Source organism: Dasypus novemcinctus, chromosome 12 (genome assembly GCF_030445035.2).
Source record: "Dasypus novemcinctus isolate mDasNov1 chromosome 12, mDasNov1.1.hap2, whole genome shotgun sequence".
Classification (NCBI taxonomy): Eukaryota; Metazoa; Chordata; class Mammalia; order Cingulata; family Dasypodidae; genus Dasypus; species Dasypus novemcinctus.
In genome coordinates this window covers 89,793,053-89,818,086 of record NC_080684.1, presented here as the reverse complement: position 1 = coordinate 89,818,086, position 25,034 = coordinate 89,793,053, and the positions used below count along the sequence as shown (strand labels likewise).

The following is a 25,034-nucleotide window of genomic DNA, read 5'->3' as shown; positions in this document are numbered from 1 at the left end:
TATTAGCCTTAAGACATAGCCAAGTGGTGGAAAGTATTGTTAACACATAAGAATCACCAGGTTCTAAATTTAAATAATGTCTAATTGAAGGAAAATGCTAAGACCTGTCATAGATTCATAGATATGGAAAACACTATTCATTTATGATGAAACTTGATGACATTTTAGAAATGTGTTTTAACAGTTTTGAACTGGATTTTTATTTTATAGGCTTGTTTGCTAGTAAAAGTCAATCTTCTAAAAATGTATATATATGGGTCATGTCAGAAGTCAACTTGAAAAAACTCCCAACAGCCAAAGTTGAAATAACTTGAGCAAACAAAATGATGGTAATGTTGGATTATAATCTAAAGAACCAAATATTCATGAGTCTCTACTGATATAAAAAAAAAATGATGGAATAAATATAAGCAAATGGAAGAGAAGGGACAAATATTCCTTACAGAAAAATTCCTAATATTAATATGTGCAGAAGGAAGGAGGGAAATAGAAAATCACCATTAGAACACCACAGTAATAACTGCTACAGACAAGATCCAACAATGAATGCTAAAAATAGTAGGGAAAATTTTAAGAACCACTATATTTGCACAGCCTCAAAGGATCTGCCCCCATTGTTTACTAATTACTGTGATGCTTTTAGCAAATGTCCAAAAATTCCTTGATACTCTCTCCTCCAAGAGCTTAATTCCCCTCTCCTTGAGTGTGGCCTAGACTTAGTGACTTACTTCTAACAAACAGAGTCTTGAAAAAGAAAAAGTGATGGCAGTTAAGGCACCAGTGACCAGCCAGGCGATTCAGTGTCAGGAGATTCTATGAAACAATGCAGCAAGACAGCACTTCACCTCGGGTTTTCTTCCCTGAAATGCATAAACCCTGTCAAATCAGGATAAACCATCAGGCAAATCCAAACTGAGAAACACACTACAAAACATCTGATTCAAAAGCGTCAAGGTCAGGAAAGAGAGTCCTAGAGCTGAAGGGGAAGTAGTGAGAAGAGGGTGAAGAAGGGGCGCCACCTCCAAGGTGGTGGAAGGAGGTGCAGGGCCAACTGCTCTGGATTTATCCCTCCCGGTGTGTGTGGGTGTGGAGGGAAGCATTCCCAACCTGGACAGTGGAGGATTCATAGCCAACGCACGGCAGCTCCAACCCTCCTCCTCAGCCCGTCCCTCAGACAGGGTGGAAGAGCAACACGGCGGCGGCTCCCCGGCAGCAGTCCCCGTGGCCCCGCCTTCCAGCAGTCATCAGGCCTCGCGCGCCATTGCCAGCTTCCCTTCAAACTCCCCTTTTCCCCTGCAGCTGCCACACCTGTGCATACACGTATGTACCCCGTCCCTCTCCCTCTGTCCCTCTTCCCTGTCTAGCTCAGGCAGGCCTTGCCTGAGGCACTGGCCAACAGAAGCACGGCCCTGAAGAGATAGGACAGGTATTGCAGGGAAGTCATGGCAGCTCCAGTCAGGTAGAAGAGCAGCATGGTGGCTTTTTATTGTCACTCACTGCAGGCCCTTGTAGCCGGTAGCCCCTGTGGCTGCTGAGCACTAACACTCACCTCTCCTGAAACTCACAAGCCCCTTAGACAATTCCAGCCCTTTGCACGTTTTCAGAAAGTTCACTAACACAACTAGATTCTAGCGGACACAGCTACTGATTAGGTGGCACACCCAGCAAAGGCCTCCTGCCTGGTAAGTGCTTATGCCGTTTCCCTAAGGAGAACTGGATAATCTGAGGCAGGTTACACAAGGAGATGAGGAGATGAGCCATAGCATGGCTGACAGCCAACACAGCCAACAGACAGCACGGCTGACAGACAGCATGGCTGTGAGACCCTGCAAGACCTTAACCATGATGTCCCAGTTGGACATTTTCTGGGCAGAGGGGAGGCCCTGGATATTCCAAACAGGCCTCCCCATTGGCCCCCACCATTCGTGGGGTAACCAATAACAGCTGGAACCCTCCCCTTACCATTAACAAGGGAAAGAATAATAGCTTAAAAGGTAACCACAAAAGCCAAAGCCCTCTCTGTCTGCCTAGAGGAGCCTGCAATAAATCATGGTGTATATTTCCATCCTTCTCTTCCATTTCTCAGCAAGCTCTGTTCCTTTACCCCCAATTGCCAATAAATTCTTTTTACTGGGGGGGAAAAAATGGTCAGAAAAGAGGAGGAAAGACTGAGAAACTGCAAGGAAGGGAGTCTAGGAGACCTGATGACCTAACACAACATGGAATCTTGGGCTGCATCCTGGAACAGAAAAAGGACATTAGTGGAAAACTCATAGAGTCCAATTAAAGACTGTAGTTCAGTTGATAGGGTGGTACCAATGTTGACTCTTTTAGTTTTGAAAAATACACTATTGTTACATAAGATACTAGCATCACAGGAAACTGGGTGAAGAGTATACAGGAACTCTCTGTGCTATCTTTATGACTGTGAACCAAAACTTATTTCAAAATAAAAAGTTTTCAAGAAAGTCAATCTATCTATTATCCCTAACAGAATGTACTACTGGTGTTCCACCTAAAGGTTATTATGGACTTTCAGTAATAATTATGATAAATCCTTAATGATTCTTACCTTCAACATTTATCAATTTGATGGTCGTGTGGTTGTCATATGGACAAAATACAAGATAATACTTTTCTCTTTGTGACAAATTTTAAGTTTTTATAGGAATTTATTTATACATTCTCTTTACATGTTGATATATTTTATCCTATATATCCTTATGCCGTCTGTAACTTCTTTTAAAGTGTTCTATTGAGAAATAATCAGGGAATCCAAGTAAAGAGGGATAAAAATGTTTTAATAGTTGAAATACATTGGTAAAATGAGCAATTTACATTGTAGTACTAAGAAGAGACACATGGTCATTAACAAATAAAGAATTGTCCAAATATTCCATTAACCATTCATCACAAGTCCTTGAAAACAGAATTGATGAGGTGCCATGATTATACAATGGTAGTGTGAGAAACTCAATGACTAGGAAGTAGCAGTGATTATTATACATAAGCCTTTGATAAGAAAATAAGATTTAATCAAAATGTGCATGTCATGCAAATTTAAGTAGTTTATTTTGAAATATTACAATGTAATTCATTACTCTCATTAAAGAAAAGTTCCTGACATTTAAATAAAACCAAAAACCAAATAGAAACAAAGGAAAAGTGATCACAATAAGAATCAATTTGACCATTTTGCAGCTAAAAATTAACATGAAGTAGAAATTGTGAAAGATAGCAAATATATTATTTTAGGTAATTCATTTATTGAGCCTTATTAAGTTATAAATAGAATAAGGATTTTATTATTTAAAAAACTATCAAAAAAGTATCAGTGAAAAGGCATGACCTTCATGAACTGTGCTGAATGACCACGATGAAAATGCTGCTGGAGCACAGCAGACGAGGCTGGGCAACCATTGCTCCGTGACAGTTCATTAACTTGTCTTTCATGTGTCAACAACGGAAAGTTCCATAAATGAATATACTATCTAACCAATCCCCTTCTATGACCACAACATTCAACATGTGCCCTTGGTTTAACTAGACATCTAAATTTGTTTGTGTGTTTTTTGGAGGGGGGAATGTATGACTGTTTAGAAGTTTCTTGGAAATGTCTGTGCATACTATAATGTCCTATGGAGCCAGATTCCTTCCAAATCTTGATGAGCAACCTATAAAGACAGCAAACAGAAAAAAAGAAAAGAGTTAACAAGCTTCAATGAGTACAACTTAGATGAAACTACATCAGCCCTTAGCCCACAGATTACTTACCAATTTTCTTTTATGGAAAACACACATTCAGCAATCACTCAAAACTTTAGTTTAAGATTTTCTATGTGCCCAGTGCAGTGCTGAGCACCAATAATACTTATATAAAAAGATAAAGTGAAGTGGAGAAGGAGACCAATAAACTTACAATTAAAACACATGATGAAGCAAAACAACCCATGATGAACAATGCCCAAACCTAATTGCATATGAACATCTCCCAAATTAAAAATGCAGACTATTCAGCCACATCCCCACCCCTTCTGTACTTAGTCAGAACCTCCTGGGAGAGGTCTAGCATCCACATTATACCAAGCTCCCCAAGGCATTCTGATGCAGCTGGTCCAGCTTTTGGCATTTGAGAACCATCACTTAAGCTCCTCTGAGCTGGAAGGACTCCACACATCTAAATGTGCATAACTTTTAACCTAAAGTAATGTAGAAGAACCTACAATTTTGTATCTGCAATAGAAGTAATTTTAACACATTCTAGAACTATTCCACAATTTGTTTCAAAAAGTAACCACACTTGGGGAGTGGGTATAGCTCAGTGGTTGAGCACCTGCTTCCCATGTACAAGGTCCAGGGTTCAAACCCTGGTACCTCCCAAGAAAAGAAAGAAAGAAAAAAGTAACCAGACTTAATATTGCTAAAATGGCAAAACTACCCAAAGCAATCTACAGTCAGTACAATCCCTATCCAAATCTCAATCACCTTTTTTGCAGAAATAGAAACACTGATCCTAAAATTTATATTGAAAGGCAAGGGACCCCAAATAGCCAAAACAATCTTGAAAAAGAAGACCAAAGTTGGAAGAGTCACACTCACTGATTTAAAAACTTAATACCAAGCTACAGTAATCAAAACAGTGTGGTACTAGAATGGAGAGAGACATATAAATCAATGGAATAAAATTGAGAGCCCAGAATTAAACTATCTATGGTCAATTAATTTCTGACCATAAATTAAGGGTGCCAAGACAATTTAATGAGGGGAAGAATAATTTCTTCAACCAGTGGTGCTGGAAAAACAGAATATACATATGCAAGAGAATGAATTTGGACCCCAACCTCTCACTACATATAAAAATAAACTCAAAAAGGATCAAAGACCAAATTATCAGAGCTAAAACTGTAAAACTCTTAGAAGAAAACATAGGGGCAAATCTTCATGACCTTGGATTAAGCAATGATTTATTAGATATGGCACTGAAAGCATAAGGAACAAAAGAAAAAATAGGTAAATTGCACTTCGTCAAATTTAAAAACCTCTGTGCTTCAAAGAATGCTATCAAGAAAGTGAAAAGACAATCCATAGAATTGGAGAAAATATTTGCAAATAATTTACTGATGAGGTCTAATATCCAGAATATATAACGAACACTTACAACTCATCAGCAAAAAAGACAAACAACCCAACTTTAAAAAGGGCAAAGGACTTGAATAAACATTTCTCCAAAGACAATATAAAAATGGCCAACAAACACATGAAAAGATGTTGAGCTTCATTAGACATTAGGGAAATGCATATCAAAGCCACAGAGAGATACCACTTCATACCCACCAGGATAGCCATAATAAAGAGGAAAAAGGGAAGCCAGCAAGTTTCAGTAAGGATGCAGAACAACTGGAACCTTTGGACATTGCTGGTAGGAATGTAAAATGATGCAGACACTATAGAAGACAGTTCAGCAGTTTCTCAATAAGGTAAACATAAAATTAGCATATGAGTCAGCAGTTCCACTCCTGGGTAGAAACCCAAAAGAACTAAAAACAGATGTATAAACAAAACCTTACAGAGAAGCAGACGTGGCTCAACTGATAGAGCATCTATCTACTATATGGAGGGTCCAGGTTTTGATCCCCAGGACCTCCTGACCCATGTGGTGAGCTGGCCCATGCACAGCGCTGCTGTACACAAGGAGTGCTGTGCCACACAGGGGTGCCCCTGTGTAGGGGTACCCCATGTGCAAGGTGTGCTCCCCACAAGGAGAGCCGCCCCACATGAAGAAAGCACAGCCCGCCCAGGAGTGGCGCTGCACACATGGAGAGGTGACACAGCAAGATGACACAACAAAAAAGAGATGCAGTTTCCCAGTGCCGCCGGATGATGCAAGCAGATGCAGAAGAACACACAGCGAATGGACACAGAGCATACAACAGGGGCTGGGGGGTGGGGGCAAGGGGAGAGAAATAAATAAAAATAAATCCTTGAAAAAAAAAATCTTATTCATGACTGTTCATTGCAGCACTATTCCCAATAGCCCAAAGGTGGAAACAACCTAAGTGTCACCAACAGATGAATGGATAAGCGAAATGTGGTATATTATTCAGCCGTAAAAAAGGAATATAGCATAGCTGAATAGCTAAGCATTGAAAACATTATGCAAAGTGAAAAAAGCTAGACACAAAGAGGAGGAAAAAAGACTAGGATCAAATTAAATGTTTAAAAACAAAGTTAAGGAATGGGGGAAATGGAGAAGAGAGAGGGGTGGTAATAAAATAATATATATTTACAGCTGTGCCTGGGAAGGAAATACTTTAGCTAGCTGCCTAAGGTTATGCTGGCTGGCTTACCAGCAATGTTGCTCAATTGTTATCAGGGAATTTCAGATCCCCATGCAAAGGTGAACCATCTTCTCCCCCATGAGATGGCTGATACTGAGAGGTGTCGTGAGAAGTTAAGAGACTCCTCCAGGTCCCGTGTCGGCGACCGAGCTGTGACCACACCCAGACTCCTGATAATCCACCTACATGGCACCTCTTTCCAACCCATCTCTAAGCTTTTTGAAATAGACCATTTTTAGGAAGAGGAATGTGGGCTTCTTTTCAAGTAGATTATCTTTTCTATTTTGATACAAAGAATAAAAATTACTACTTCACAGGGGAAACTGGCAGGGAACTCAGAAATCTCTATGTGGGATTAGAACCCTATTAAAAGTACCTGAAATAGAAAATCTCTAGCAAATTCCTTAAGAGAAATCCAATGCCCTAATTTGTTCACGGGTCCCCAGGAATGGACTCCACAAAGCTATTGCCTTGATGAGAAAGTCTTAGAAGTGGCTACTCAAAGGTTTGTGCTTGTTGTCTTCTCTCTGTGTCCATTTGCTGTGTGCTCTCTGTGTCTGCTCATCTTCTCTCTACAAGGTATTGGGAACCAAACCTTGGACCTCCCATATGGGAGAGAGGCACTCAATTGCTTGAGCCATCTCTGCTCCCTGCTTTTGTTGTCTCTCTCATTGTGTTTCCTCTGGGTCATCTTTTACATCAGCTCACTGTGCAAGCATGTCATGCCAGCTCACTGTCTTGCTCGTCTTCTTGAGGAGGCACCAGGAACCTAACCTGGGACCTCTCATGTGGTAGGCAGGAGCTCAATCACTTGAGCCACATCCGCTTCCCCACCCACAAAGTTTTACGGTTCTTTCCAGGAAGAATGTGTCTACATTTTCTGTGCCCCCTTCCTCCAGGAGGGTAAGTTTATTTGCCTCCACCTGTGAGTTTATTCTGTGCACCCGTCTCCGTCCCAAACACCAACTCCAGTACTGGCCCTAGGCACAAAATTGGTTCAACATTAAATCAGTCTTGCTTCTGGTCTGCCAATGGCTGGATTCTGATTATAAAAAAACAGCTAGAGATGCATCTCCAAGAGATCTGGAGCAATTAATATTTGCTGCTAAGGTTTCCATTACAGATGCAAGAAAAAAAAAGATCCTTGTGTTTTCTGTCTGGTTATGGCAGCCAAGATAGAATGGGGGAATACATGAAGTTCTAAAAACATGGGGAAGGGAAAATAATCTCTGTGACTCAGAAATAAACTTGTAAATAGTGAATAGCAGAAAGAAAAGAAAATAATAGCATGATGATGATAGTGACAATGAAAACAATGATAGCAGAAGGTAACTTAATTTTTTTAAACTTTATTTTTAGAGAAGTTTTAAAGTAGATAATTTGTTACTGTGATGTTATTTGTGTTGGCGGAAGAACTATAATACTGATATAAAGATAGTGGTTGCCAGAGGTTCAGAAGGGAGGGGGAGAATGAATGAGCAGAACAGGACATATTTAGGGCAGTGAATTATTTTGCATAGTAACTGCAATGATGGACTCATGACATTAAGCATTTGTGAAGGCCTATGGAACTGTACAGCATAAAGGGTAAACTACAAACTTTGGTTGGCACCATTTATTTTTTTATTTAATCCTAACACTAACACTTTCAAGGTAAGCAATCTCTCCATTTTATAGATTACAAAACTGTGGCAATGAAGGGGTAGTAACTTGCCCAGCTAATAAATGGAAGAGCCTGAATTCAAATCCACAGCAGTTTGACTCCCAAAAGAAAATGGGCGGTCTCAGGAGGGAGGGCATTCCTGATCACCGGAGGCTTTAAAAGAGTTGGATGTCATTCAATGAGACTGAAATCTTGCTTCTATGGAAATGCCACGAGATATCTGTTAGAAAGCCTGGTAAACAGAGGGTAGTTACTAAATGAAAGCATCTCTTGTCTTGTTTTTGCTTGTATCTTAATAATTCTAATCCCAAACTCTTCAACAGGATCCCAGGCCAATTTCTTCTGTCCATACCAAACATGTGCTATACTGTCCAACCTGTAAACTCAATATATGATTCTTACTAGTCCTTCTTATATAGCTGTATCTCTGTACACTGGTGACTGCCCATCTCTATTAGCTATCTGGCACTGGTACATCCCTTCTCTCTATATTAACTAACTCCTGCCTATTGCCAAACATTTAATATTGTTCCTAATCTAATTTCCAGTCCTGTCCTCTCTGGTTTCTTCCTGTTATTTCTCAAATCCTAGCCCCTCAAAGTTTTGGCAATGAAGAAGTGTGAAAGCTCTATGTTCGAGGTGGGCCAGCCTTAGCTTGCTCTTATGAAGTAAATTAATGTGCATTGGAGACAAAATGAGAGAAAAAAAACTGCAAAGAAAATTTATCTCATCATTAAAGAAATCTTTACAATAAACATGTGTGATTCCATAGATTTAACCACAAGATGAGACTCTTCCTACTAATTATGAAGTTCAAGATTTCTAAGAAGTACATAGCAATAATGTTTATAGGCTAAACATACAGAATATTTAGAAAAATACACAGTACCTCTTGAATATTGAGTCAAGATATTGTTTTCTTCTAATCTTAAAAGAGAAAATTAAGAAAAGTTAAAAATTTATATTATATAGTATATATTCTAGTTTCCTATAAAATTACAAACAGTAGTGACACATTTGTATTTTCTAGCCTAAAGAAATAGTAATAAGGAAAAAATAACTATGGTATATTAAAAATAATGTAATAAAGCCTTGGGTACAAATTAAACATACTAATAGCCCTTTAAAACTATACACCAGACAACTACGTAGTGGTGAGTAAATCAACATTCTTTTCCACAACCCTCACTAAAATTATAATTAAGCATGAATCTATCTACAATGTCATAGTCACGCCTATTGCTCAAATGGACTTTATGAGCTCTGCAAATAGTAACTACTGAAACTCAGAAAAGGAACTCTCACTTCATTTAATTATACAGTAGGAAGTTATTTTTCCTCTAATTGCCACACTGCACACCAGTTAGTAGTTTTCATAATATATTACAGGAATTGACCTTTACGATAAACAAAACACGTAAACTTACTTAAACATTAGTTTTCGTTTTCACACTGATAGTCACTGAAATTAGCAAGAAATTTAAAATATCCATGGAGCATATCCATAAATAGAAGCTTGAATTTTGCTCTGGAACTACTCAAATGCATGGGTGGCAATTTTGACAATTACAATGAACAGACAATTCTTTTACGTGGTTCTTTGCAACTAAGTAACTATGTAGGTTAAGTCAGGCAAGCTCAAACAAAAGTTTCATATTTTTTCATAATATATAAAAATAAATATTTAGAGAGATTAAATACCACATGATTTCACTTACTTTTTCGTACAGTCTTTGTTTGACTGGATACCATAGTGACAGCTTCTGATGGTAGGCCAACATATACCCCTCCATAGTTTCTTAATGAAAACAAGCAGATACAGAAAAATCAGTCCAATTTCAACAGCTCTATAAATTCACACAAAGCAATAGCAGCATGGACCACTTCATGCAACTGTAGAATTATTAAAATGATTCATGTTTTTTCAAAAGTAGAACTCAGGATATTATTGCCTTTGAAAAGATGATTTTTTCTATGTTAAAAAGAAGCTATGAAAAAAGAAAGCTGTATTTAGTGAGTAGAAATTTTGGATATTTTACTTGCAGTGAGGAAAAAGAAAAGTTGGGATGTTATAATTTAGTATAACAATAAATATCAGTAGTAACAGATTGAATCATCAATGTTTATCAGTAATTCAGATGGTCAATATGATATTGGATGTTATTTTACCTTTAGATAGATAAAAGTATAAAATGAGGGGACAAAGAACCAAGGAGTAAAGAGAGGAGAAGGCGGTTAATCAGAAGGGGAGGTGGAAGGACAGAAAAGGCTGCGTGAATGAAGAGAACAGGACTCCAAAGACCGAAGGATGAAAACTAGCAGAGGTCATGTGCAGAAGACAAAAATCAAGCTTGCTTGAAAGCAGCAAAGATTATAATTCCTGGGAAAGTACTTTTTCGGATATGCTTCCCACTTGTATTCTCTGTGACAAAGGATTCCCTGGTGGAAAGTCTATTCTTGGTAACATGCTACAGTATGTTAAATCCATGAGGTAGGGCAAAATTGTTCAAATTAAACCCAGTTGCAATACCAAACGTACCTCCTCTTGTCATCTTCTGTTATTGATTCTTCTGTTCTAAAAGGTCAAAAACATTTGCCATGAGCCCTCTGGTTACATAGTCAGAGACTACAATTCTTATTATGGGAAAAGGGGAACTGCTTAGTTAAAGTCCATTTTGTTTATTTCAAGTGTTTCCATAGAGTATTTCTGTAACACAGTATTCTGTCTATACCTCAGTCATTCACAGACTACAAAAGCAGTAATTATCTACTTACCAAAAAGTGCAAATCCAGCAAATGCCAAAAAACTCAACCGACAAACAAAATGAAAAGGCCACAGGGATTAGAAAGAGTGCATAAATTTAAGAGTCAAGAAGCTTGGTTTCTCATCTTGGCTGCTCCCTGCTCCCCATGTAATGGACAGGATATGAGCAAGCTGCCTGCTTGAGTTTCATGTATAAAATAAGGAGGTTGACCAGATGACCCCTGAGATCCTTTCTGGTCTTAATGCATTAGAATTTTGTGTGTCTTACTCCTGTTCAGTAGTACAACTATAGATCTTGACATATTTCCTTAGTGAAGAAATGGAAAAATGCAAATTTGACTTCTTTGTATCTAAAATCTGCCAATTTACATGTTATCTACCACAAAGAGAGGGAGATGATGCTTAAAAGGAAGCTTACTAGGGAATCACTACTTTAAAATGTACAGCCACTTTCCTTGCAAAAGAGGAAGACAGGGAAGCAGACTTGGCCCAGTGGTTAGGGCATCCGCCTACCACATGGGAGGTCCACGGTTCAAACCCCAGGCCTCCTTGACCCATGTGCAGCTGGCCCATGCACAGTGCTGATGCACGCAAGGAGTGTCCTGCCAGGCATGGGTGTCCCCTGCATGGGGGAGCCCCAGGCACAAGGAGTGTGCCCCGTAAGGAGAGCCACCCAGTGCGAAAGAAAGTGCAGCCTACCCAAGAATGGCACCACATACAAAGAGAGCTGACACAGCAAGATGACGCAACAAAAAGAAACACAGATTCCCGTGCCGCTGACAACAATAGAAGCAGACAAAGAAGAACATGCAGCAAATAGACACAGAGAACAGACAACTGGGGTTGGGGGGAGAAGGGGAGAGAAATAAAAAAATAAAAATTAAAAAAAAAAAGAGGAAGACATATTCTACTAGATGTTCCTAGGCATATTTAAAAGAGGATTGGAAAGCTTTCCCTGAAGCACTACCCTAAGTAAGCAAAGGAATTCTGCCATACCAAAGTTACTTTTCTGAAAGGAAAGTGAGGGAAAAAACCTCGGTAAGATTGAAATGAATCTGATTGAACTGGACATGTAAATTCTAAGGGGCTTTAGTCAAGAAGAAAGTAGACTGAAAACAACAAAACATCTTCATTGGATTTAATTCTAGGGATTTTCCAACTGATTTTACCTATTTAACAGGTGTAAATATTTCAAGCTTTAACTGTATATGCACATGAGATTCTGCTTCACAACAGTCACTAAGGTCAAACTACATAAAGAAAGTGGAGATATTGTTGATTATCTGGCAAACAATGGCCATGCAGACAGCTAATACTCTTAATAGAGTGCAAAAATTCACCTTGAGATCTAATTTATCCAAACTGAGCACATTACCTGAAATCACTGGATCGTTATCACCGTCATTTACTTTCATGGTATATAATAAAGTTGGGTTGTTTTTTAATTTAAGGCTGTCAAAGTCATACTGTATTAGAAATGGTGTTGCGCTTATTGATGTGGTCTAACAAAATGTTTATTATTTTTAATTAAAATTGATTTTTTAAGACTTTAGTATGGATCATGGGAAAATGACAATGATAAACCTTTCCAAGATTATTACAGCTGCTAACTTTCATCCTGAATTACTGAAGTTACCATTAAATTGCTTTTGAAGTTTTATATTACTAGTAAATTTCGACATATACATTATTTCATATTTTCTGCCAAAGCTATTCTTTCCATATCCAATTACATACCTGTTTCTTTTAGTTCTTTCCCCTTTTGTCTAATTCTGATAAAGGATATATTCAAGATTTTAAAATATATTTTAACTTCCCAAATGTAAGCAAATAAATTATTTGTCAATCTAACTCATTAATTATTCAGTACCCTAAAACACAATCTGTGTTTCTGATTATAAAATTTATCAACAGCCTTACACATCTAACTGGCAGGAAATGATATTGTACCTGTCAGTTGTATTAGAAAATAAATTAAACTTCAAATATAAGAACAATCTTTGAAAATACCATTTATAAAGACATATAAGGTGTCCATTTCTTTAAACCTTCAAATAAGTTATAAAGCATGCCTTTGTGTATGTGTGTGTGTGTGTTTTCCCAGGTAATGAGATTTCTGCTTTATACATTCCTTCAACAAGCAATTACTCTACAATTCTAGTACTGGAGACTCAAAAGACTACATAGGTAAAATGGCATTATATGTGAGTCCCTGCTCTGTGTCAGGTTTGTATGGGGTAGCTCACAAACATTGTGACAGTTTGAATTTGATGAATCCCAAAAATGAGATTATGTTTTTGAACTAATAATCCATTCCTGTGGGTGTGAGGCCCTTTGATTCTATTAGATCACTTGATTGCTTTAGGGATTTTGAATGCATGCAGCGTGACACGGGTTGGGTCTCTGCCTTCTTGCTGGGTTTTATATAAATAGACACAGAGAGATAGAGACACAGGACACTCAGACACAGGAAGCCACCATTTTGATCCTGTCATGTGAAAGAAAGGACTGCAGGAAAATAGAGAAGCCCCAAGAGGCTGAGAGAGGTCCTGGAGTCTGGAATCAGCAGAATGCAGAGGCATGGAAAGAGGCTCCTGATGGGCTGGGCCCACAGAGCAGTTCCCATCTGATGAGCTGAACCCTGCCATAGGCCTGATTGCCACGTGGCAGGACACCAGGACCACCAGGAGCTGACTTTGGTGAGAAAGCACCACTGATGCTTTCCTGATTTGGACATTTCACAGCCTTGGAATGGTAATATTTTCCCCTAATAAAATGTCTATTATAAAAACCTTTGTAACTTTGCATCAGCATCCATTTAGCAAACTAAGACAAATATCAACACTATTTCTCAAACAACCCCAAGAGTTTAGACCTGAGTAAATAGGTCTAATGGTTTAGACCCTACTGATCTAACACCAAAGATCATGCTGCACATTCTAATTCATCAAACTGCCTGCAAACAGGAAGTGACCATTAAAAAACACTTTCAGTCGTAACAAACCAACATGGTGGTTTCTCCCAAAGTGGGAGTTCCCATCATACCACTCTTGCAAAGGCTTTGAGTCTCCCCCCAGTCTCACAACCTGTTTGTGTAATTTTTTAAAAGCTGTTTTATTGAGATATATTCACATATTATACAATACATCCAAAGTGTACAATCGCTTTTAGTATAATCAGAGTGTTATGCATTCATCACCACAAAAAGTTTTAGAATAATTTCATTACTCCAAAAAGAAATACTCCACATACCTTAGCAGTTACCTCTCAATTCCTCTATCTTTCCCCAGTCCTACATAACCACTAATCTAAGTTCATCTTTATAAATTGATTTATATTTACATTTTATAAAAATGAAATCATACAGTATATAGTACTTTGGATCTGTTTTCATTTAGCATAATATTTTGTTTCGTTTTGCCTGATATTTACATCTTATAACATTTACATACATTTGTTCAGTTTCAAAAAAAAAGTCTTATATACACAATATTACCCATATTCATATTTCACGTGAGGTTTTACTATGCTATACAGTCCCATGTTACATTTTTTTTACCTTACCTTCCTAGATATATACATGATCTTAGACTTTCCCTTTCAACTACTGTCATACCCATATAATAGCTCTTCTAGTTAAAAACACTATAATGTGCTTTCACCTTTTCTATTCATTTCCAAAGAATAGCAAACAACCTTTTCACAGATTAACCCTCAGTTTTCCATTCTTTAACACCATTTTATTTTCTGGTAACCTATATTCAAGTTATTAACTCCCAGTATTTAAACAATATATTTAATTAATAATAGTGCAATCATACAGTGTTTGTCCTTTTGTGTCTGGCTTGCTTCACTCAACATAATGTCCTCCAGGTTCATCCATGTTGTCATATGCTTCACAACTTCATTTCTTCTTACATCTGCCTAATATTCCATCATGTATATACACCACAGTTTGTTTATCCATTCATCCCATTCATCAGTTGTTGGACATCAGTTGTTGGAGTTGTTTCCATCTTTTAGTAATTGTGAATAACGCTGCTATGAACATTGGTGTGCAGATGTCTGATAAGTGTCACTGTTCTCAGTTCTTCTGGATATATACCTAGTAGTGATACTGCCAGGTCACATGGGAAATCTACAGTCAACTTCTTTAGCAACAGCCAAACACTCCTCCACTGTGGCAGTACCATTCTACATTCCCAACAGTGACTAAGCATTCCTATCTCTCCACACCCTAATACTTGTAGTTTTCTGTCTTTTTAAGAGTGACCATTCTACTAGATGTGAAATGATATCTCATTGTAACTTTGATTTGCATTTCCCTAATAATTAGTGATGTTGAACATTTTTTTATGTGGGTTTTTTTTTTTTTTCCATTTGTATTTCTTCTTTGGACAAATTCTATTCAAGTCTTTTGCCCATTTTTAAATCAGGTCATTTGTCTTTTTATTGTTGAGTTGCAGCATCTCTTTATGTATCATGGATATTAAACCCTTATTGGATATGTGATTTCCAAATATTTTCTTCCATTGAGTAGGCTGCCTTTTCACCCTTTTGACAAAGTCCTCTGAGGTGCAAAAGTGTTTAATTTTGAGGAGGTCTCATTTATCTTTTTTTTTTCTTTTGTTGCATGTGCCTTTGGGTGTAAGATCCAAAAAACTACCACATACCACAAGATCTTGAAGATGTTTCCCCACATTTTCTCCTAGTATTTTTATGGTCCTGGCTTTTATATTTAGGTCTTTGATCCATGTGGAGTTGCTTCTTGTATAGGGAGTGAGATAGGGGTCCTCTTTCATCCTTTTGGTTATGGATATCCAGTTTAACTAGCACCATTTGTTAGAGTCTGTTTTGTCCTGGTAACATGGACTTGGTAGGTTTGTCAAAAACCAGTTTGCCATAGAGGTGATGGTCTATTTCTGTACTCTCAATTCTAGTCCATTGATAAATGTGACTACCTGTATGCCAATAGCCTGCTGTTTTGACACTGTAGCTTTGTAAGAGGATACAAAGGTCAGGCAGAGAAAGTCCTCCCACATTGCTCTTTTTTTTAAGATGCTTTTGGCTATTTGGGTTGCCCTTTCCCTTCCAAATAAATTTGGTAATTGCCTTTTCTATTTCTGTAAAGTAGGCTGTTGGCATTTTGATAGGTATTGCATTGAATCTATAAATCAGTTTGGGTAGGATTAACATCTTCATGATATTTAGTCTTCCATCCCTGAACAAGAAATGTCTTTCCATTTGTTTAGGTCTTCTTTGATTTCTTTCAGCAGTGTTCTATAGTTTTCTGAATTTAGTTCCTGTACATCTTTGGTTAATTTGATTGCTAGGTATTTGAGTCTCTTTTTTTTGCTATTGAAAATGGGAATTTTTCACTGATTTCCTCCTCGGATAGTTTAATAGTAGTGTACAGAAACATTATTGATTTTTGCGTGCTGATCTTGTATCCTGCCACTTTGCTGAACTCATTTAATTAGTTCAAGAAGGCTTCTCATAGACATTTCAGGATTTTCTAAATGTATTATAGGATCATACCATCTATAATCGTAAAAGTTTTTTGCTTCCTCTTCAGATGCCTTTTATTTATTTTTCTTGTCTAATTGCTCTAGCTAGAACTTATAGCACAATATTGAATAACAGTAGTGACAGTAGGCAACCTTTTCTTGTTCCTGATCTTAGAGGGAAAGCTTTCTACCTTTCCCCATTGAGTACAATATTGGCTGTGGGTTTTCATAGATGCCCTTTATCATGTTGAGGAAATTCCCTTCATTCCTATCTTTTGAAGTGTTTTTATCAGGAAAGGATGCTGGATTTTGTCAAATGCCTTTTCTGCATTGATTGAGATGATAATGTATTTTTTTCTTTCCTTCAATTTGTTAATGTGGTATATTATATTAGTTGATTTTCTTATGTTGAACAACTCTTGCATACCAGGAATAAACCCCATTTGATCATAGTGTATAATTCTTTTGATATGCTGTTTGATTTGATTTGCAAGTATTTTTTTGAGAATTTTTCCATCTATATTCTTATAGTGTTTTTATCTGGCTTTGGTATTAGGATGATGTTGGCTTCATAAAATGTGCTGGGTAATTTTCCCTCCTCTTTAATTTTCTGGAAGAGTTTAAACAAGACTGGTGGTATTAATTCTTCTCAAAATGTTTTGTAGAATTCACCTGTGAAGTCATCTGGTCCTGGACTTTTCTTCTTTGGGAGATTTTTGATGACTGTTTCAATCTGTTTACTTGATACTGGTTTGTTCAGTTCTTGTATTTCTTGTAGATCAATAAATAGATTAATATAGGCATTTAGGCTTATAAATTTCCCTTTCAACACTGCCTTTCCTGTATCCCATAAATTTTGGTAAATTGTTGTATTAGTCAGCCAAAGGGGTGTTGATGCAAAGTACCAGAAATCCGTTGGATTTTATAAAGGGTCTTCATACCTTTACAAGGCCATAAAGGGTTCAATTCAAGGTTAGTCCCTCACTGTTGCCATGTATTGAAGCAAGATGACAGGTGATATCTGCAGGGTTCAACCTTTCTCTTTCCTCTTAAGGTTCCATGGACCCAGCTTCTTCCAGTCTCAGCTGTAGGCTGGCATAGGGATCAACTGCTCTGTTTTCTTCAGCTACAAACTATCAGAAGAATGGCTCAACTCTCTTCCCAGGGCTGCTCCATGTCTATGGAGCTCTCCTCCTCTGTGTATTTCTTCTCTGTGTATCTACTTTTGTGTGCCTCCTGGATTGAGTGTCCACTTACAGAGCCCACAAAGGGGCAGGGACTCACACTGAGTCGCCCTAATTATATAGTCGAACCAAAGTCCTAATCATAACAATTTAATCAGAGGCATCTCAAGTGAATCTAGTATAATCAAAGGGTATTATGCCAAGAGGAACAGACCAGTTTACAAACAAAATCAAATATCTTCTTCAGAATTCATAAAAAATACCAATCTGCTACAGTTGTGTTATTTTCGTTCCTCTCAATATTATTTACTAATTTCTCTTACAATTTCTTCTTTAACCCACTGATTGTTTAGGAGTGTGTTTTTTGGCCTCCACATGTTTGTGAATTTTCCCCTTTGCCATCTATTATTGATTTCCAGTTTCTTTCCATTAAGATGTGAAAAGGTGCTTTGTATAATTTCAATCTTTTTGTATTTATTAAGACCTGCTTTGTGACCCAGTATGTAGTCTATTCTGGAAAAAGATCCATGAGCACTTGAGAAGAATGTATAATCCACTGATTTGGGATACAGTGTTCTGTACATATCTGTTAGGTCTAGTTCATTTATCATATTGTTCAATTTCTCTCTTTCCTTGTTGATCTTCCATTTATTCGAATGATGTGAGTAGTGTGTTGAAGTCTCCAACTATTATTGTGGAGATGTCCATTTCTCCTTTCAGTTTTGCCAGAGTTTGTCTCATGTATTTTGGGGCACCCTAGTTAGGTGCATAGATATTTATGACTGTTATGTCTTCCTGGTGGATTGTCCCTTTTATCAATATATAATGGCCTTCTGTATCTCTAACTTTTTAAAGTCTGTTTTGTCTGAAATTAGTATCTAGCTCTTTTTTAGTCACCATTTGTGCAGAATAACTTTTTCCAACCTTTTACTTTCAGCCAGTTTGTATCCCTGGATCTAAGCTGAGTCTCTTGTAGGCAGCATATGGCTGGTTCATGTTTTTTTAAGCCTATATCTTTTTATTGAGGAGTTTAATACATTCACATTCAATGATATTACTGTAAATGTATTATATACTTTCATTATTCTTTGGCTTTCATATGTCATGTCTTATTTTTGTGTCTTTTTATTCTTTCAGTTTATCTTTTCTGCTAGTGTTGCCTTCTACACTTTCTCCAAGCCTTTCTCTCCTGTCTTTATCTTTTGGGCTATAAGGCTCTGTAGCAGTTTGAGATTATTAATGAATTCCAAAAAGAAATATTGGATTATGTTTGTAAACTGGTCTTTTCCTCTGGGCATATTAGATTATACTGGATTCAGAGGTTTACTTGATTAGATATTAAGTAATTAAGTAAACATTTTGTGCCAGTAGGGTGTTGAGTCCCCACCTCTTGGTGGGTAGGGACTCATAGATAAAAGACATGGCAAAGGTCAAGGTTGGAGGGTTTTTTGATGCTGGAGATTTGATGTTGGAGTTTAATGCTGAAGTCTTAAGCTGGAGCCCCAGAAAGCAAGCACACAGAGGAAAGAGAAGCAAACCCCAGGATGAGAAGAACCCTGAGCCCAGAGAGAAGTAAGACTTGGGAAGAAAGGAACCCAGGAAGCCTGAACCCTCGCAGATGTCAGTAGCCATCTTGTTCCAACACGTAGAAAGAGACTTTGGTGAGAGAAGTAACTTATGCTTTATGGCCTGGTATTTGTAAACTCCTACTCCAAATAAATACCCTTTATAAAAGCCAGCAGATTTCTGGTATTTCGCATCAGCACCCTTTGGCTGACTAATACAGGCTCCCCTTAATACTTCTCACAAAGGTAGATTCTTTTTTATAAACTCTCTTAGCTTCTGTTTATTTGTGACTATTTTAAACTCACCTTCATATTTGAAGGACAATTTTTCTAGATAAAGAATCCTTGGCTGGCAATTTTTATCTTTCAATAACCTAATTATATCATACACTGTCTTCTTGCCTCCATGGTTTCTGCTGAGAAATCTGCACTAAGTCTTACTAGGCATCTCTGTAGGTGATGGTTTGCTTCTCCCTTGCTGTTCTCAGAATTTCCTCTTTATCTTTGATATTTGACATTCTGAGTAGTATGTGTCTTGGAGTAGGTCTATTCTGAGCAGGGTACCCAGTGATTCTTGGACATGTAAGTTCATTTCTTTCATGAAAATTGGGAAATTTTCAGCTAACATTTCCTCAAATACTCTTTCTGCCTCTTTTCCCTTCTCTCCTCCTTCTGGAACTCCCATGACACATATATTACTGTGTTTCACATCATCATTCAATTCCCTGAGCCCCTGCTCAATTTATTCCATTCTTTTCTCTCTCTCTTCATCTCTTTCTTCAATTTCATCTGTTCTGTCTTCTGCATCATTTATTCTTTCTTCTGTCACTTCAAGTCTGCTGTTGTACTTCTCTAATATAATCTCACCTATTGTCTCTTACATTTCCATAAGCTCTGTTATTTTTCTATTCAGGTTTTCAAATTCTTCTTTGTTCTCACCCAGTGTCTTCTTAAGGTCCTTTATCTCTCTAGCCATATTGTCTTTCAACTTATTAATTTGATTTTGGAGGTTTGAATAAACCTTGTTGATTAGTTATCTCAAATCCTGTGTGTATCTGGGGCTTTGATATATTCCTCTGCGCCATATCTTCCATTTTCTTAATACGGCTTATAATTTTTTTGCTGATGTCTAAGCATCTGATTATGATGGGGAGTTTACCCTGATGCTCAATTTCTATTTCTTTCATAGGGATTTAGTGGGGGGAAGCTGTGTGTTACTTCTGTTCTTTGATTCTTAGTTCAGCTTTTTCTAGGTCTTTAGGATTGTCCCTGTTAGCTGCTCAAATCTGGTCCATGAACCCAGTAATGTCTTGCAGACCTGCTTGCAAGGGTCTTGGGGATAGAAGCTCTAAAGGCTGGAAAAAGCCTCTCTTACTACTTTTAATTCCCTCTCCTGAACTTCTTGGCCTGCCAGTAGATGGCACTCTTTGGCAGCCCTCAGTCAAAGCCCGATAGATTGTGTTTGCTGTAACTTGGGCTGGATCAGTGTGCCAGAGGATCCTCCCTGGAGGCTATTCAGAGCCTCGAAATTCAAAATTTCTCAGAGGCTGTTCTCCAACCTTTGCTGGCAGCCCCCTCACCTTTTCCCAGGTAGGAAATAACTTCTCTCTCCTCTGCATCCTCAACACCAGTCCCAGTCAGTAGAAGGCTGACTGAGAGGGTCAGCTCTCTTTGGTCCTGCTGTGCTGGATCCCAGGGTAAACAATAGCACGATCCCGCCCAGCCTGCAAGGGCGTGGGACACAGCAGCCCAAATTTACTGGTCAAAAGCTGAGTCAGCCTTGGCTATATCCCTCTCTCTCTGTTTCCTGGGGAGGTGGGGCCCGCTTGGTCTGCAGCTGCCGGCCAGAGACCAGAGAATTCAAAATTGTCTGTTCAGGGGGTGGGGAAGGACAATGGGTGCTGCAGCTGCAGCTTCTACTCACAGTCTTTCCATGGAGATTCTTTTCCTGTGTTCTTCTCACTTCTGGATGGTATCCAGGCATCCCCTGGTGTCCTAAACCCTAGAACACATTTTTCCAAGCCATTTCTGCCTGTCTTCTAGTTATTTTTCTGGGAGAGAATGAGTCCCGTGTCTAATCCACCATCTTCCTGGAAACTCATGTAACTCTGTTAGTGCTAATATATTATTTCCTCTAATCCCATCACCCATCTGCAAGTCAGGTATTAGCCGTATTTAACAGATGAAAAACTGAAGCTCTGAAAGTGTGAGGTTATCCCAGTAGGTAACAAGCCAGAATTCAAATCCTAGTTTTGTGATTCCAACTCCTGCTCTGTAAACTATAAACACATGTTAAATTGTTATAGAGAAACTCTCCTTAATCCCCAAGCTGGATGTCTCCACCTTTTACCATCTGGCTTAAGGAAAGAGGGAACCAAGAATATAGAAGAGACCTAGCCTAAGTTTATTTGCATTAGAAGTCTAGAACCTGCAATAGTTGCCAGGGACAAACAATCTTTACAGAATTTGTTCAATTACTATGTTACTCCTTTTTATCCAGGAACAAGGGTTGTCTTGACCAGCAGTTACATCCAAAACTATTCATCTGAATAACCAAGTACAGACTTTCAATTAGAAAAAGGCAGTTGATCTAAATGGAATCTCCTAGTGGAAGGATAGGTCCAAGCCATTGTTTAGGTGCCTGGGGAGGACCAGATGCTGCCCTGGTCCTGTCCAAAAAGATACCATCCTACCAGCTGGGGTGGCATGACTCTCCCCAATTGCTCAGGCTGCAGCAGAAGGAAGAAGAAATGGTTCATTGGGTACAACAAAGGTTACTAGCAAAATGATGGCCCAGAGATGTTAAAGCAGAAGTTCTTATGAGCTGGTAGTTCAGTGGTTACTAATCGCTCCAGGTGGGAGTCCAAATAACACACCTTCCAGTGTGAAGGACTAACTTCCCCAAGAGCTCATTTAGTATTAATAAGAGAAGTGGGTATTATCAAATCTTGAGGTACTTTGAAACTAAGGTATTAAACTAATCTTACTGACATTCTGTAAGGTCTTATTACCCCACATTTTGCAAACTAGAAAACTGATGCTTAGAGAAATCAAGCCACAAAACTAGTCAGTAGCAAAGATGGGATTTGAAACTGGGTGAGTCTGCCTCCAAAGTCTACACCCCACCCTTTACACTACATTGTAATCCCATTACTGTTTTTCTGACATAGTAATAGTATTAGAGAGGGACCGTCTGGAAAGCAAGGATTAAAATAATGACCTATTAGAGGAAAGGCAAAAAAGCATTTTCAATAGAGCAGCTCTTAAGTGAGAATTTTATAAAAGCAAACCATTATCTAAAATGATAAAGCCATATGGAGCCTAGAGTGCCTACAACTGAAAGCAGGAGGATTGCATCCAGTAACCATGTGGAATCTGAGCCTCCTCTTGACATAGAGGTGCAACGGACACAACCAATCCAAGGTCCACAGAGAAAAGGTGGCATTGGAGTGGGAAAAGTGGACATGGTGGCTGATGGGTATGGGGAATGGCAGGAAGAGATGAGATGTGGAGGTGCCTTTGGGACTTGGAGTTGCCCTGGATGGTGCTTCAGGGGCAATCACCGGACATTGTAAATCCTCCCAGGGCCCACTGGATGGAACGGGGGAGAGTGTGGGCCATGATGTGGACCAATGACCATGAGGTGCAGAGATGTCCAGAGATGTACTTACCAAATGCAATGGATGTGTCATGATGATGGGAGTGAGTGTTGCTGGGGGGGGGGGGGGGGGGAGGGGTGCGGTGGGGGTGGTAGGGTTGAATGGGACCTCATATTTTTTTTAATGTAATATTTTTACAAAATCAATAAAAAATTAATAAATAAATAAATAAAATTTAAAAAAATAAAAAAATAAAATAAAATGATAAAGCCATAAAGGAAAAAAGTATAGAATATTTTAATTTACCTCCCACAAAAGTAACAGGTACAGGGCAGTGGCTTCTGGGCATCTGATCTACCAAGGGCTCTTTTATTTTCATCCACATATGAAAGGAGTGGTCAAGAGAGTTAGAGTGACCCCACTCCTTTAGTCAAGATTAAGTAAGGATCTTACTCCATTTCTCCTATTAAATAACAAGCACTTCCAAGATAGGGAGCTCCAAAAGACTGAGACAGGAAAGGCAGATTTCTAGATTAGCAGGGAAACATCCCATCCAATGAGACTGAGATTTTTAAGAAGCTCTGGGATGAGCCGCTCTGTTCCTCACAGAGTACTTGGTTATTTTCTTTCCTTGTAGCTACAGCTCAAGTAGAAGTGTGGCGGCTATTGTGTGACCTGCAGCTGTGATTGCTGATGGATTATAAAATGTGTCCCAAAAATAATGAGGGAAAAAGAAAAGGGGAGAAGAACCCAAAGCCCCACCTTCCCCAAGCTTTGTGAGAACAGCAGCCACTAATACAATTCTCAAAGGTCCTCAGAAATAGGCATCATGACCCTATTTTCTGCCAATACTAAACCAGATCAGTAAGGGCAAAATGTAAGATGACTTCATCCCCTAGGACCTTCCCTTAGAGGGAAGAGCCTGAAGATTGAATCATTCCATGCTGAAAAAGATAAACAAAGTGAAAAGGAGGCCAATTCACAGTGGATGGCCTGAAAAAGAGGCCAAACTGCTCCACTGCACTTGATAACACTCTTTGGGAATTAATTGGTCCAACAAGTTCTGCAAACTCAGCTTACCCATAATCTTGCTCCTTCAGAAAAGGAGCAAGTGGACATACATTAACCAGGATAAATCTCCCATAGTAGTAATCCACTTGTAAATACCCTTGGGGAAGGGTACAGCTGAGGAGTGAATGCCCAGATACCTACAGGCAGATGAAAACAAATGAGGATGATTCCCACAGATGGCTGGGGGTGGAAGACTGATGAGGAAGGAAGGTCAGATGATAAGATGCACTGAAAACTGGGAAACATGAGAGAAGAGACTCAGAGACAATTTATGATAAATATTGCTAATGGGGGGGAAACCTAGAGAATAAGGCTTGTACCAAGGGAACCAAAACACAGTTACAGGCAGTACAGGACCAGCTGCCGTAAACCAAACCACCTGGAAACAAAAAGGGAAAGGGAAGTTTTACATCCCTCCCTTCTCTTCTACCCTGGCCCTGAGAACCGGGGCTTATCAGCCCTCTCCAATTTGACTCTCATGGAGCCAGGCCAATGAGGGGAAGAAGAACTCACATAAGTTACCAGAGGAGCAAGAGTGCTCTTGAAACAACTATGTGGCATGTCAATAGAAAGCCTGCTCTTGCTGGGACCTGCGCTGGATATTGAGCTTCTCTCTCTCAACTCCAAACCCATAATCTGTGATGCTGGGGCTAGGACTATGAAAAATACCTTCTCCTTTGCCCTCTGACCCATGAGGTTCTACCAATGGGGGTGCCAGAGACAGAAGACAAGGCAAAAGGAGGGAGACAGACTTGCTCTTTCCTGCTTTGCTTGCTGTTCCCATCATCATATCCCAGCAGCTGGTTCCAGCTCTGACCATCTCTCAACACTCCCAGAATGGGCTCCATTCAGCTCCTTTTCTGGTCACTACAGCTCAGGTGGGAGGGTAGTGGTTATCTTAGCCTCCTCTTCAATTAAGAGGCTCTGAGTCTGACCTGGATCTGGAAAGAGGGCTCAGAGGCAGTGCCTTTCCACGGTGGTCCCTCAAGTCAGGTTTCTGGCCCACAGAGTTTTCCTGCTAGCGCCAGCGGTGATTTCTGCTTCCCCTTGGCCTCTGCCCCTCTGGGACTCCTTTACGCCCATCTCAATGGTGGCATCTCCCTCTACCGCAGTCAACTGACAGAGGACAAAGGCTGAGGATACACTTTTCACTGGTGTATTTCTCAATGTTCCCAATTTCTTAAAGAAAAGGATATCCTCTGAGGTGGAGAGCGGGGCCTACTTAACAAATTCATCCCAGCATTCCTGTCTCCTTAACGCTTTGGCTTCCTTCTTCTATATTATACTACAGAAATTCTGGTATCTGGACCTCATAGAATGAAAGCTCACTAAGTCCCAGCTAC

The 25,034-nt window shown here is 39.0% G+C and overlaps 1 long non-coding RNA gene and 2 other non-coding genes across 3 annotated transcripts in view; 1 reads left to right on the top strand and 2 right to left on the bottom strand.

The window, feature by feature from the left end:
- Nucleotides 1-2,780: 2,780 nt before the first annotated feature.
- On the bottom strand, nt 2,781-8,932 carry LOC101432379 (uncharacterized). The gene is made up of 2 exons (XR_009188337.1): nt 8,891-8,932; nt 2,781-3,674 (listed from the first exon to the last, which is right to left on the bottom strand). It is a non-coding gene; the product is annotated as an uncharacterized protein (transcript).
- LOC111759114 (small nucleolar RNA SNORA31) lies at nt 7,405-7,534 on the top strand. Its single transcript, XR_002793197.1, has one exon. It is a non-coding gene; the product is annotated as a small nucleolar RNA SNORA31 (small nucleolar RNA).
- Nucleotides 8,933-9,742: 810 nt separating the features above from the next.
- Nucleotides 9,743-25,034, bottom strand: part of LOC131280647 (uncharacterized) — a 41,178-nt gene continuing 25,886 nt past the window's right edge. The window contains exons 3-4 of the long non-coding RNA XR_011650296.1: nt 10,541-10,571; nt 9,743-9,799 (exon numbers count right to left, since the gene is read on the bottom strand). This is a non-coding gene — a long non-coding RNA (uncharacterized lncRNA). The remainder of the gene's footprint in view (nt 9,800-10,540; nt 10,572-25,034) is intronic.